The sequence below is a fragment of the Procambarus clarkii genome, chromosome 46, assembly GCF_040958095.1.
Source record: "Procambarus clarkii isolate CNS0578487 chromosome 46, FALCON_Pclarkii_2.0, whole genome shotgun sequence".
In the NCBI taxonomy this organism is placed as follows: Eukaryota; Metazoa; Arthropoda; class Malacostraca; order Decapoda; family Cambaridae; genus Procambarus; species Procambarus clarkii.
The window spans coordinates 28,634,861-28,645,592 of record NC_091195.1 but is presented as its reverse complement, the minus strand read 5'-3'; the positions used below and the strand labels follow the sequence as shown (position 1 = coordinate 28,645,592).

Genomic DNA, 10,732 nt, shown 5'->3' with positions numbered 1-10,732 from the left:
AGACATTGCTTGTTAATCAATGTTATTTTCGACCAGGTCTCCAGTTGACCAAATTCACTCATAACAATTGTAGCCTCGAGGCCTATGTACAACCCAGACTGTAAATCAGAAAATTTGAGAAGTGAGGCTTTTGGAAGACATGATAAGTCCAGATGCATTTTAGAATGTTAGTCTGAACTCTCAGCATAGTGTTTATAGACTGAGATGTGGATAGAACGAGTAATTTGAGTTAGAATCAACCACAGAACATTTGAGAGTATTGAATGTTAGGTTGAACTGAATACTATATCTTTCACATATTTATATTACGTTTTTCATGGCGTTTTTGGTGGGTGGACGTAGAATTAGATCAGCATAACAGGAAAGGCCTCAGTGCTGCCTCTGTTACAGTCAGCTCTAGTGCTACGTAGAGGCCTTAGAGCTGCCTCTGTTACAGTCAGCTCTAGTGTTACGTAGAGGCCTCAGTGCTGCCTCTGTTACAGTCAGCTCTAGTGTTACGTAGAGGCCTTAGTGCTGCCTCTGTTACAGTCAGCTCTAGTGTTACGTAGAGGCCTCAGTGCTGCCTCTGTTACAGTCAGCTCTAGTGTTACGTAGAGGCCTTAGTGCTGCCTCTGTTACAGTCAGCTCTAGTGTTACGTAGAGGCCTCAGTGCTGCCTCTGTTACAGTCAGCTCTAGTGCTACGTAGAGGCCTCAGTGCTGCCTCTGTTACAGTCAGCTCTAGTGTTACGTAGAGGCCTCAGTGCTGCCTCTGTTACAGTCAGCTCTAGTGTTACGTAGAGGCCTTAGTGCTGCCTCTGTTACAGTCAGCTCTAGTGCTACATAGAGGCCTTAGTGCTGCCTCTGTTACAGTCAGCTCTAGTGTTACGTAGAGGCCTTAGTGCTGCCTCTGTTACAGTCAGCTCAAGTGCTACATAGAGGCCTTAGTGCTGCCTCTGTTACAGTCAGCTCTATGCTACATAGAGGCCTTAGAGCTGCCTCTGTTACAGTCAGCTCTAGTGCTACATAGAGGCCTTAGTGCTGCCTCTGTTACAGTCAGCTCTAGTGCTACATAGAGGCATTAGTGCTGCCTCTGTTACAGTCAGCTCTAGTGCTACGTAGAGGCCTTAGTGCTGCCTCTGTCACAGTCAGCTCTAGTGCTACATAGAGGCATTAGTGCTGCCTCTGTTACAGTCAGCTCTAGTGCTACGTAGAGGCCTTAGAGCTGCCTCTATCACAGTCAGCTCTAGTGCTAAATAGAGGCATTAGTGCTGCCTCTGTTACAGTCAGCTCTAGTGCTACGTAGAGGCCGTAGAGGGAATACAGAGAACATATACGGCACGCATAGATGCAATAAAGCACCTAAATTATTGGGATCGTCTCAAAGCCCTCCAAATGTACTCACTAGAAAGAAGACGAGAGAGATATCAAATAATATACACCTGGAAGATACTGGAGGGCCAAGTACCAAATCTACACAGTAAAATAACAACGTACTGGAGTGAACGACATGGAAGAAAATGTAGAATAGAACCAATGAAGAGCAGAGGTGCCATAGGCACAATCAGAGAACTCTGTATAAACATCAGGGGTCCGCGGTTGTTCAACGTCCTCCCAGCGAGCATAAGAAATATTGCCGGAACAACCGTGGACATTTTCAAGAGGAAACTAGATTTATTCCTCCAAGGAGTGCCGGACCAACCGGGCTGTGGTGGGTATGTGGGCCTGCGGGCCGCTCCAAGCAACAGCCTGGTGGACCAAACTCTCACAAGTCAAGCCTGGCCTCGGGCCGGGCTTGGGGAGTAGAAGAACTCCCAGAACCCCATCAACCAGGTATATGTGGGCCTGCGGGCCGCTCCAAGCAACAGCCTGGTGGACCAAACTCTCACAAGTCAAGCCTGGCCTCGGGCCGGGCTTGGGGAGTAGAACAACTCCCAGAACCCCATCAACCAGGTATCAACCAGGCCTTAGTGCTGCCTCTGTCACAGTCAGCTCTAGTGCTTCATAGAGGCCTCAGTGCTGCCTCTGTTACAGTCACCTTTAGTGCTACATAGAGGCCTTTGTACTACCTATGTCACAGTCAGCTCTAGTGCTACGTAGAGGCCTTAGTGCTGCCTCTGTTACAGTCAGCTCTAGTGCTACATAGAGGCCTTAGTGCTGCCTCTGTCACAGTCAGCTCTAGTGCTACGTAGAGGCCTTAGTGCTGCCTCTGTTACAGTCAGCTCTAGTGCTACATAGAGGCCTTAGTGCTGCCTCTGTCACAGTCAGCTCTAGTGCTACGTAGAGGCCTTAGTGCTGCCTCTGTCACAGTCAGCTCTAGTGCTACGTAGAGGCCTTAGTGCTGCCTCTGTTACAGTCAGCTCTAGTGCTACGTAGAGGCCTTAGAGCTGCCTCTGTTACAGTCAGCTCTAGTGCTAAATAGAGCTGTTTAACAATGAGACTGCACAAAGACAACAAACTGATATTGGACAAGAAAATTAGACTAAGAACACTGCCTTGTTTGACCCTATATAACCTAACGATCTATATCCAACCTAACCTCATAACTCGCAGAGGAAAGGCGGGGCCCTAGAACTGTAGCTCAGATGTTGCAGGAGAGAGTGGTGGGGCGGAGGCCAGCTGACAAGTGGGCCAAGGTGGGACATACGCTGAAGACTCACGCTTAACCAGGCTATCACGGAGTCATGCCTCCATTCTCTCTGGTCTGATGCGGAAACGCAAGTGTCACTCCCTCGATTAGCAAAACACAAGTTTTAAATATCAGGAATTTCTTTTTCTGGTTAATTAAACAATACAGATTTTATACAAAATTTTAAAATATCCTGAGTTTCTTTACAATTTATTGATATATTTTAGTTTTGTTTTATTAGTTTTATAAAACTGTAATATCAATATAGCTATAGGTTAAGTACTAATTGTAATTAAGAAGCAATAATATTATTATCTTCAAAAACTAAGAGGGTTAGGTGAGGTTGTGGTTTTCTATTCAGCTTTTCAGGTAAACTCAAATATTCACAATATATTTGACAGTACGATTTAATACTAAGTGAAAATAAGTACAATTCCTAACTGCTATGAATAGTACATAATTGTACTTATTTGTCTCCTTACATTTACCACCCCATTTTTGGGGGACGGGCTGCACTCCCACACCGCCTGGGATGCCTAACAGGCCGAATGGTTTTTGTTATTTTCAAATATTTTTTTTACAGGTTACTATTGTTGGAAAAGACCCAATTATATTAAGAACGTAAATTACGGAGAGTTAGGATAGGTTAGGGTCGATTTGATCAAATTTCAATGTTAGTTTCGAATCAAATTAAAAAAAATCCTAAATAATGTAATGGAAACCTGTATCATTCCAAAAGAAAAGTGGTTGGGCACCATTCCTTCCCCCCGTCCCATCCCTAATCCTTATCCTGACCCCTTCCCAGTGCTATATAGCAATAATAGCTTGGCACTTTCCCCTGATAGTTTCCTTCCCCTTTATATGAAAAACTGAGAAATAAAATATTTCAGGAAAATTCGGCTTCATGGGGCAGCAAGAAGCCGAGTATAACGGAGGTATTACAGAAGGAGCGGACTACCTCAGTGGTGGAGCACGTAGCCCCCCAGCACCCTGAAGCCTCCCGACGGAGAAGTATCAACACGTGAGCCTCGGACGATACCCAAGTGGAACACGAAGACATTATACAACGTCAGACGCTGACCTCATGAGGGAGCCGGTGTGTATATTACACGGTACTAAAGCCAAAATATAAAATACCGTCTTCACAGAGAGTGACAGCGAGATCTGTGAAGAACTCGTATGTTCACAGAGAGTGACAGCGAGATCTGTGAAGAACTCGTATGTTCACAGAGAATGACAGCGACATCTGTGAAAAACTCGTATGTTCACAGGGAGTGACAGCGAGATCTGTGAAGAACTCGTATGTTCACAGGGAGTGACAGCGAGATCTGTGAAGAACTCGTATGTTCACAGGGAGTGACAGCGAGATCTGTGAAGAACTCGTATGTTCACAGGGAGTGACAGCGAGATCTGTGAAGAACTCGTATGTTCACAGAGAGTGACAGCGACATCTGTGAAGAACTCGTATGTTCACAGGGAGTGACAGCGAGATCTGTGAAGAACTCGTATGTTCACAGAGAGTGACAGCGACATCTGTGAAGAACTCGTATGTTCACAGGGAGTGACAGTGAGATCTGTGAAGAACTCGTATGTTCACAGAGAGTGACAGCGACATCTGTGAAGAACTCGTATGTTCACAGGGAGTGACAGCGAGATCTGTGAAGAACTCGTATGTTCACAGGGAGTGACAGCGAGATCTGTGAAGAACTCGTATGTTCACAGGGAGTGACAGCGACATCTGTGAAGAACTCGTATGTTCACAGGGTGTGACAGCGAGATCTGTGAAGAACTCGTATGTTCACAGAGAGTGACAGCGACATCTGTGAAGAACTCGTATGTTCACAGAGAGTGACAGCGAGATCTGTGAAGAACTCGTATGTTCACAGAGAGTGACAGCAACATCTGTGAAGAACTCGTATGTTCACAGAGAGTGACAGCGAGATCTGTGAAGAACTCGTATGTTCACAGAGAGTGACAGCAACATCTGTGAAGAACTCGTATGTTTCCGAATAGTTGATACCAAAGAAAATGATGGATATTGAAGGAAAGCGAAGAGATTCTATACTCCTATTGAAGGAATCATCAGAGATATTCTATACCCCTGAGAGATTAAAAGAAAGAGCCAAGACACTGTGTTAGTCTCTGGCAAAGATACAATGGACAATTAATGAATAGAGAGCTTTAATAAGCCCACAACACTGGTGTCTATATTATAAAATGAAGACAGTATGAGACTTTAGGTCACCGACTGTGTCCTTGCTGTGTGTGAAGGAGGCTTGGTCAGGGACCGGGCCGTGGGGACCTTGATCCCCGGGAACCACAACAAGGAACCACTGCAAGGAACAACATCAAGGAACCACTGCAAGGAACTACAGAAAGGGCCAGGGGACATCACCGTAGTCGGCCAGGGACATCACCGTAGTCGGCCAGGGACATCACCGTAGTCGGCCAGGGGACAACACCGTAGTCGGCCTGGGACAACACCGTAGTCGGCCAGGGACATCACTGTAGTCGGCCAGGGACCACCGTAGTCGGCCAGGGACATCACCGTAGTCGGCCAGGGCACAACACCGTAGTCGGCCAGGGACAACACCGTAGTCGGCCAGGGACATCACCGTAGTCGGCCAGGGGACATCACCGTAGTCGGCCAGGGGACATCACCGTAGTCGGCCAGGGGACATCACCGTAGTCGGTCAGGGGACATCACCGTAGTCGGCCAGGGGACATCACCGTAGTCGGCCAGGGGACAACACCGTAGTCGGCCAGGGACCACCGTAGTCGGCCAGGGACATCACCGTAGTCGGCCAGGGGACAACACCGTAGTCGGCCAGGGGACAACACCGTAGTCGGCCAGGGACAACACCGTAGTCGGCCAGGGACATCACCGTAGTCGGCCAGGGGACATCACCATAGTCGGCCAGGGGACATCACCGTAGTCGGCCAGGGGACATCACCGTAGTCGGTCAGGGGACATCACCGTAGTCGGCCAGGGGACATCACCGTAGTCGGCCAGGGGACAACACCGTAGTCGGCCAGGGACAACACCGTAGTCGGCCAGGGACATCACCGTAGTCGGCCAGGGACATCACCGTAGTCGGCCAGGGGACATCACCGTAGTCGGCCAGGGGACATCACCGTAGTCGGCCAGGGGACATCACCGTAGTCGGCCAGGGGACATCACCGTAGTCGGCCAGGGGACATCACCGTAGTCGGCCAGGGGACATCACCGTAGTCGGTCAGGGGACATCACCGTAGTCGGCCAGGGACAGCACCGTAGTCGGCCAGGGACAGCACCGTAGTCGGCCAGGGGACATCACCGTAGTCGGCCAGGGGACATCACCGTAGTCGGCCAGGGACATCACCGTAGTCGGCCAGGGACATCACCGTAGTCGGCCAGGGACATCACCGTAGTCGGCCAGGGGACATCACCGTAGTCGGTCAGGGACATCACCGTAGTCGGCCTAGGACATCACCGTAGTCGGCCAGGGACATCACCGTAGTCGGCCAGGGGACATCACCGTAGTCGGCCAGGGGACATCACCGTAGTCGGTCAGGGACATCACTGTAGTCGGCCAGGGGACATCACCGTAGTCGGCCAGGGGACATCACCGTAGTCGGCCAGGGACATCACCGTAGTCGGCCAGGGGACATCACCGTAGTCGGTCAGGGACATCACCGTAGTCGGTCAGGGGACATCACCGTAGTCGGCCAGGGGGCATCACCGTAGTCGGCCAGGGGACATCACCGTAGTCGGCCAGGGGACATCACCGTAGTCGGCCAGGGACATCACTGTAGTCGGCCAGGGGACATCACCGTAGTCGGCCAGGGGACATCACCGTAGTTGGCCAGGGACATCACCGTAGTCGGCCAGGGACATCACCGTAGTCGGCCAGGGGACATCACCGTAGTCGGCCAGGGACATCACCGTAGTCGGCCTGGGACATCACCGTAGTCGGCCTGGGACATCACCGTAGTCGGCCTGGGGACATCACCGTAGTCGGCCAGGGGACATCACCGTAGTTGGCCAGGGACATCACCGTAGTCGGCCAGGAACATCACCGTAGTCGGCCTGGGACATCACCGTAGTCGGCCAGGGACATCACCGTAGTCGGCCAGGGACATCACCGTAGTCGGCCAGGGACATCACCGTAGTCGGCCAGGGACATCACCGTAGTCGGCCAGGGACATCACCGTAGTCGGCCAGGGACATCACCGTAGTCGGCCAGGGACATCACCGTAGTCGGCCAGGGACATCACCGTAGTCGGCCAGGGGACATCACCGTAGTCGGCCAGGGACATCACCGTAGTCGGCCAGGGACATCACCGTAGTCGGCCAGGGACATCACCGTAGTCGGCCAGGGACATCACCGTAGTCGGCCAGGGACATCACCGTAGTCGGCCAGGGACATCACCATAGTCGGCCAGGGACATCACCGTAGTCGGCCAGGGACATCACCGTAGTCGGCCAGGGACATCACCGTAGTCGGCCAGGGACATCACCGTAGTCGGCCAGGGACATCACCGTAGTCGGCCAGGGACATCACCGTAGTCGGCCAGGGACATCACCGTAGTCGGCCAGGGGACATCACCGTAGTCGGCCAGGGGACATCACCGTAGTCGGCCAGAGACATCACCGTAGTCAGCCAGGGACATCACCGTAGTCGGCCAGGGACATCACCGTAGTCGGCCAGGGACATCACCGTAGTCGGCCAGGGGACATCACCGTAGTCGGCCAGGGGACATCACCGTAGTCGGCCAGAGACATCACCGTAGTCGGCCAGGGACATCACCGTAGTCGGCCAGGGACATCACCGTAGTCGGCCAGGGACATCACCGTAGTCGGCCAGGGACATCACCGTAGTCGGCCAGGGCGTCTCACAGAAAACGGTCATCTGGCATACCAGTGAGGATGGGTGAGTCACTATAACGAGGGTATGTGGGGGCCGGTTATTTTAAGGCTCTCCGCTATGTGCTACACCCCCATATTTATGCCCTGATCCTCCCCCTGATACACAGTAACACCTCACACACACTGTAACTGTGCACGCTGTACCGTGAGCCTCTTACAGCCCCGACCCTCTCTGGGGGGAGACTTCTCTAAGATACAGATTGCTTAAGTAAATATATTTTTCCCGGTTGGATCATCAGAATTCGCGGAATGTCGTATAACACGAGGTAAACATGGGCAGGAGGCGAGGTGGTGGACACAGCAGGGACCTGTATACTGCAGGATACTGATGCTAGGAGTGGGTATACTGATGCTAGGAGTGGGTATGCTGATGCTAGAAGTGGGTATACTGATGCTAGGAGTGGGTATGCTGATGCTAGGAGTGGGTATACGGCACGAGACTGGTATACTAGGACACCGGACAGTGAGTTTACCTGTGGTAGTGGTGTCCTCCGGCTGGCTATCACCAGGATCGATGTATGACTCTCCCAAGGCGCTGGTGTTACTGTGTCCGGTCCCGGGTCTTCGTCAGGAGGCTGCGGCTGGGTGTGGGTGTTGGGGCGGGGTGTGGGGCGCGGTGTGGGCGCTACGGGAGGTGTGGGGCGCGGTGTGGGCGCTACTGGAGGTGTGGGGCGCGCCCGCCGGGTAGAGAGGTGGACCCACGGCCTCACTGGCTGACACTGTCGGAGTAATGCTTTTATATTTGGTGGAGGGTTGAGCTATTCCGGCCCTCTGACGTCTGGCTGACTCACCCCCCACACACGCACCCCCAGGCACCCCCCCCTTCATACACACACACACACACACACACACACACACACACACACACACACACACACACACACACACACACATACACACACACACGCCCCTCACACACGCACGCCCGACCGGGTGTGTGTGTGAGAGAGGCGGGTGTAAGTGTGTGTGAAAGGGGCAAGTGTGTGTGTGTGTGTGTGTGTGTGTGTGTGGGGGGGGGGGGGGGGGGTTTGGGGCGTGTGTGTGTGTGTGTGTGTGTACTATTCTATTTGCACTCACCTATTTGTGCTTGCGGGGGTTGAGCTTTGGTTCTTTGGTCCCGCCTCTCAACTGTCAATCAACTGGTGTACAGATTCCTGAGCCTATTGGGCTCTATCATATCTACACTTGAAACTGTGTATGGAGTCAGCCTCCACCACATCACTGCCTAATGCATTCCACCTGTTAACTACTCTGCACTGAAAAAGTTCCTTCTTACGTCCCTGTGGCTCATGTGGGTACTCAGTCTCCACCTGTGTCCCCTTGTTCGCGTCCCGCCAGTGTTGAATAGTTTATCCTTGTTTACCCGGTCGATTCCTCTGAGGATTTTGTAGGTTGTGATCATGTCTCCCCTTACTCTTCTGTCCTCCAGGGTCGTAAGGTGCATTTCCCTCAGCCTTTCCTAGTAACTCATGCCTCTTAGTTCTGGGACTATTCTAGTGGCATACCTTTGGACTTTTTCCAGCTTCGTCTTGTGCTTGACAAGGTACGGACTCCATGCTGGGGCCGCATACTCCAGGATTGGTCTTACATATGTGGTGTACAAGATTCTGAATGATTCCTTACACAGGTTCCTGAATGCTGTTCTGATGTTAGCCAGCCTCGCATATGCCGCAGATGTTATTCTTTTTACGTGGGCTTCAGGAGACAGGTTTGGTGTGATATCAACTCCTAGATCTTTCTCTCTGTCGGTTTCATGAAGTACTTCATCTCCTCTTCTGTATCCGGTGTCTGGCCTCCTGTTTCCACTGCCTAGTTTCATTACTTTGCATTTACTCGGGTTGAACTTTAACAGCCATTTGTTGGACTATTCATTCAGTCTGTCTAGGTCATCTTGTAGCCTCCTACTATCATCCTCTGTTTCAGTCTTCCTCATAATTATTGCATTGTCAGCAAACATTGAGAGAAACGAGTCTATTATACCCTCTGGGAGATCATTTACATATATCAGAAACAGTATAGGTCCAAGGACTGACCCCTGCGGGACTCCACTCGTAACGTCTCGCCAATCTGAGACCTCACCCCTCACACTGACTTGTTGTCTTCTGTTGCTTAGGTACTCCCTTACCCAACGGAGTACCTTCCCTTCACTCCAGCCTGCATCTCCAGCTTTTTCACTAGCCTCCTGTGTGGTACTGTCTCAAATGCTTTCTGGCAATCCAAAAATATGCAGTCTGCCCACCCCTCTCTTTCTTGCCTGATTTTTGTTGCCTGGTCATAGAATTCAATTAATCCTGTGAGGCAGGACTTGCCATCCCTGAACCCATGTTGATGCTGTGTTACAAAGTTCTTTCGCTTGAGATGTTCCACTAGCTTTCTTTGCACAATCTTCTCCATCAGCTTGCATGGTATGCAGGTTAGGGACACTGGCCTGTAGTTCAGTGCCTCCTGTCTATCCCCTTTCTTTTATATCGGGACTACATTAGCTGTTTTCCAAATTACTGGCAGTTTCCCTGTTGCCAGTGATTTGTTATACACTATGGAGAGTGGCAGGCACAGTGTTTTTGCTCCTTCCTTTAGTGTCCAAGGGGAGATTCACTCTTCCAGTGGTTCCTGGTTAACTATTCTCTCTCTTATCTCTGGAATTTTTCCTTGCTCTAAGGTGAAGACCTCCTGGAATTTCTTATTCAGTTCCTCACACACTTCCTTGTCGTTTGTAGTGAAACCTGTGTCCCCTTGTTCGTGTTCCACCCGTGCTGAAGAGTTTGTCTTTGTCCAGCCTGTCAATTCCCCTGAGAATTTTGTAGGTGGTTTCATGTCTCCCCTTACTCTTCTGTTTTCCAGGGACGTGAGGTTCAGCTCCTTTAGCCTTTCCTCGTAGCTCATTCCTGTGTGTATGCACCTAGTTGTATTCACCTAGTTGTGTTTGCGGGGGTTGAGCTTTACTCTTTCGGCCCGCCTCTCAACTGTCAATCAACTGTTTACTAACTACTTTTTTTTCCCCACACCACACATATACACACACCCCAGGAAGCAGCCCATGACAGCTGACTACCTCCCAGGTACCTATTTACTGCTAGGAAACAGGGGCATTCAGGGTGAAAAAAACTTTGCCCATTTGTTTCTCTCTAGTGCGGGAATCGAACCCGCGCCACAGAATTACAAGTACTGCGTGCCATCCACCAGGCTACCAGGCCCCCAGTATGTATGTGTACTCACC

At 51.1% G+C, this 10,732-nt stretch overlaps 1 protein-coding gene across 1 annotated transcript in view; it reads right to left on the bottom strand.

The window, feature by feature from the left end:
• The window catches only part of LOC138350590 (uncharacterized), a 189,249-nt gene extending 181,002 nt beyond the window's left edge, over window positions 1–8,247 (bottom strand). Inside the window, exon 1 of the mRNA XM_069301613.1 lies at window positions 7,989–8,247. The gene's annotated coding sequence lies outside the window, so the exon portion shown is untranslated. The remainder of the gene's footprint in view (window positions 1–7,988) is intronic.
• Between the last annotated feature and the right edge of the window lie 2,485 nt (window positions 8,248–10,732).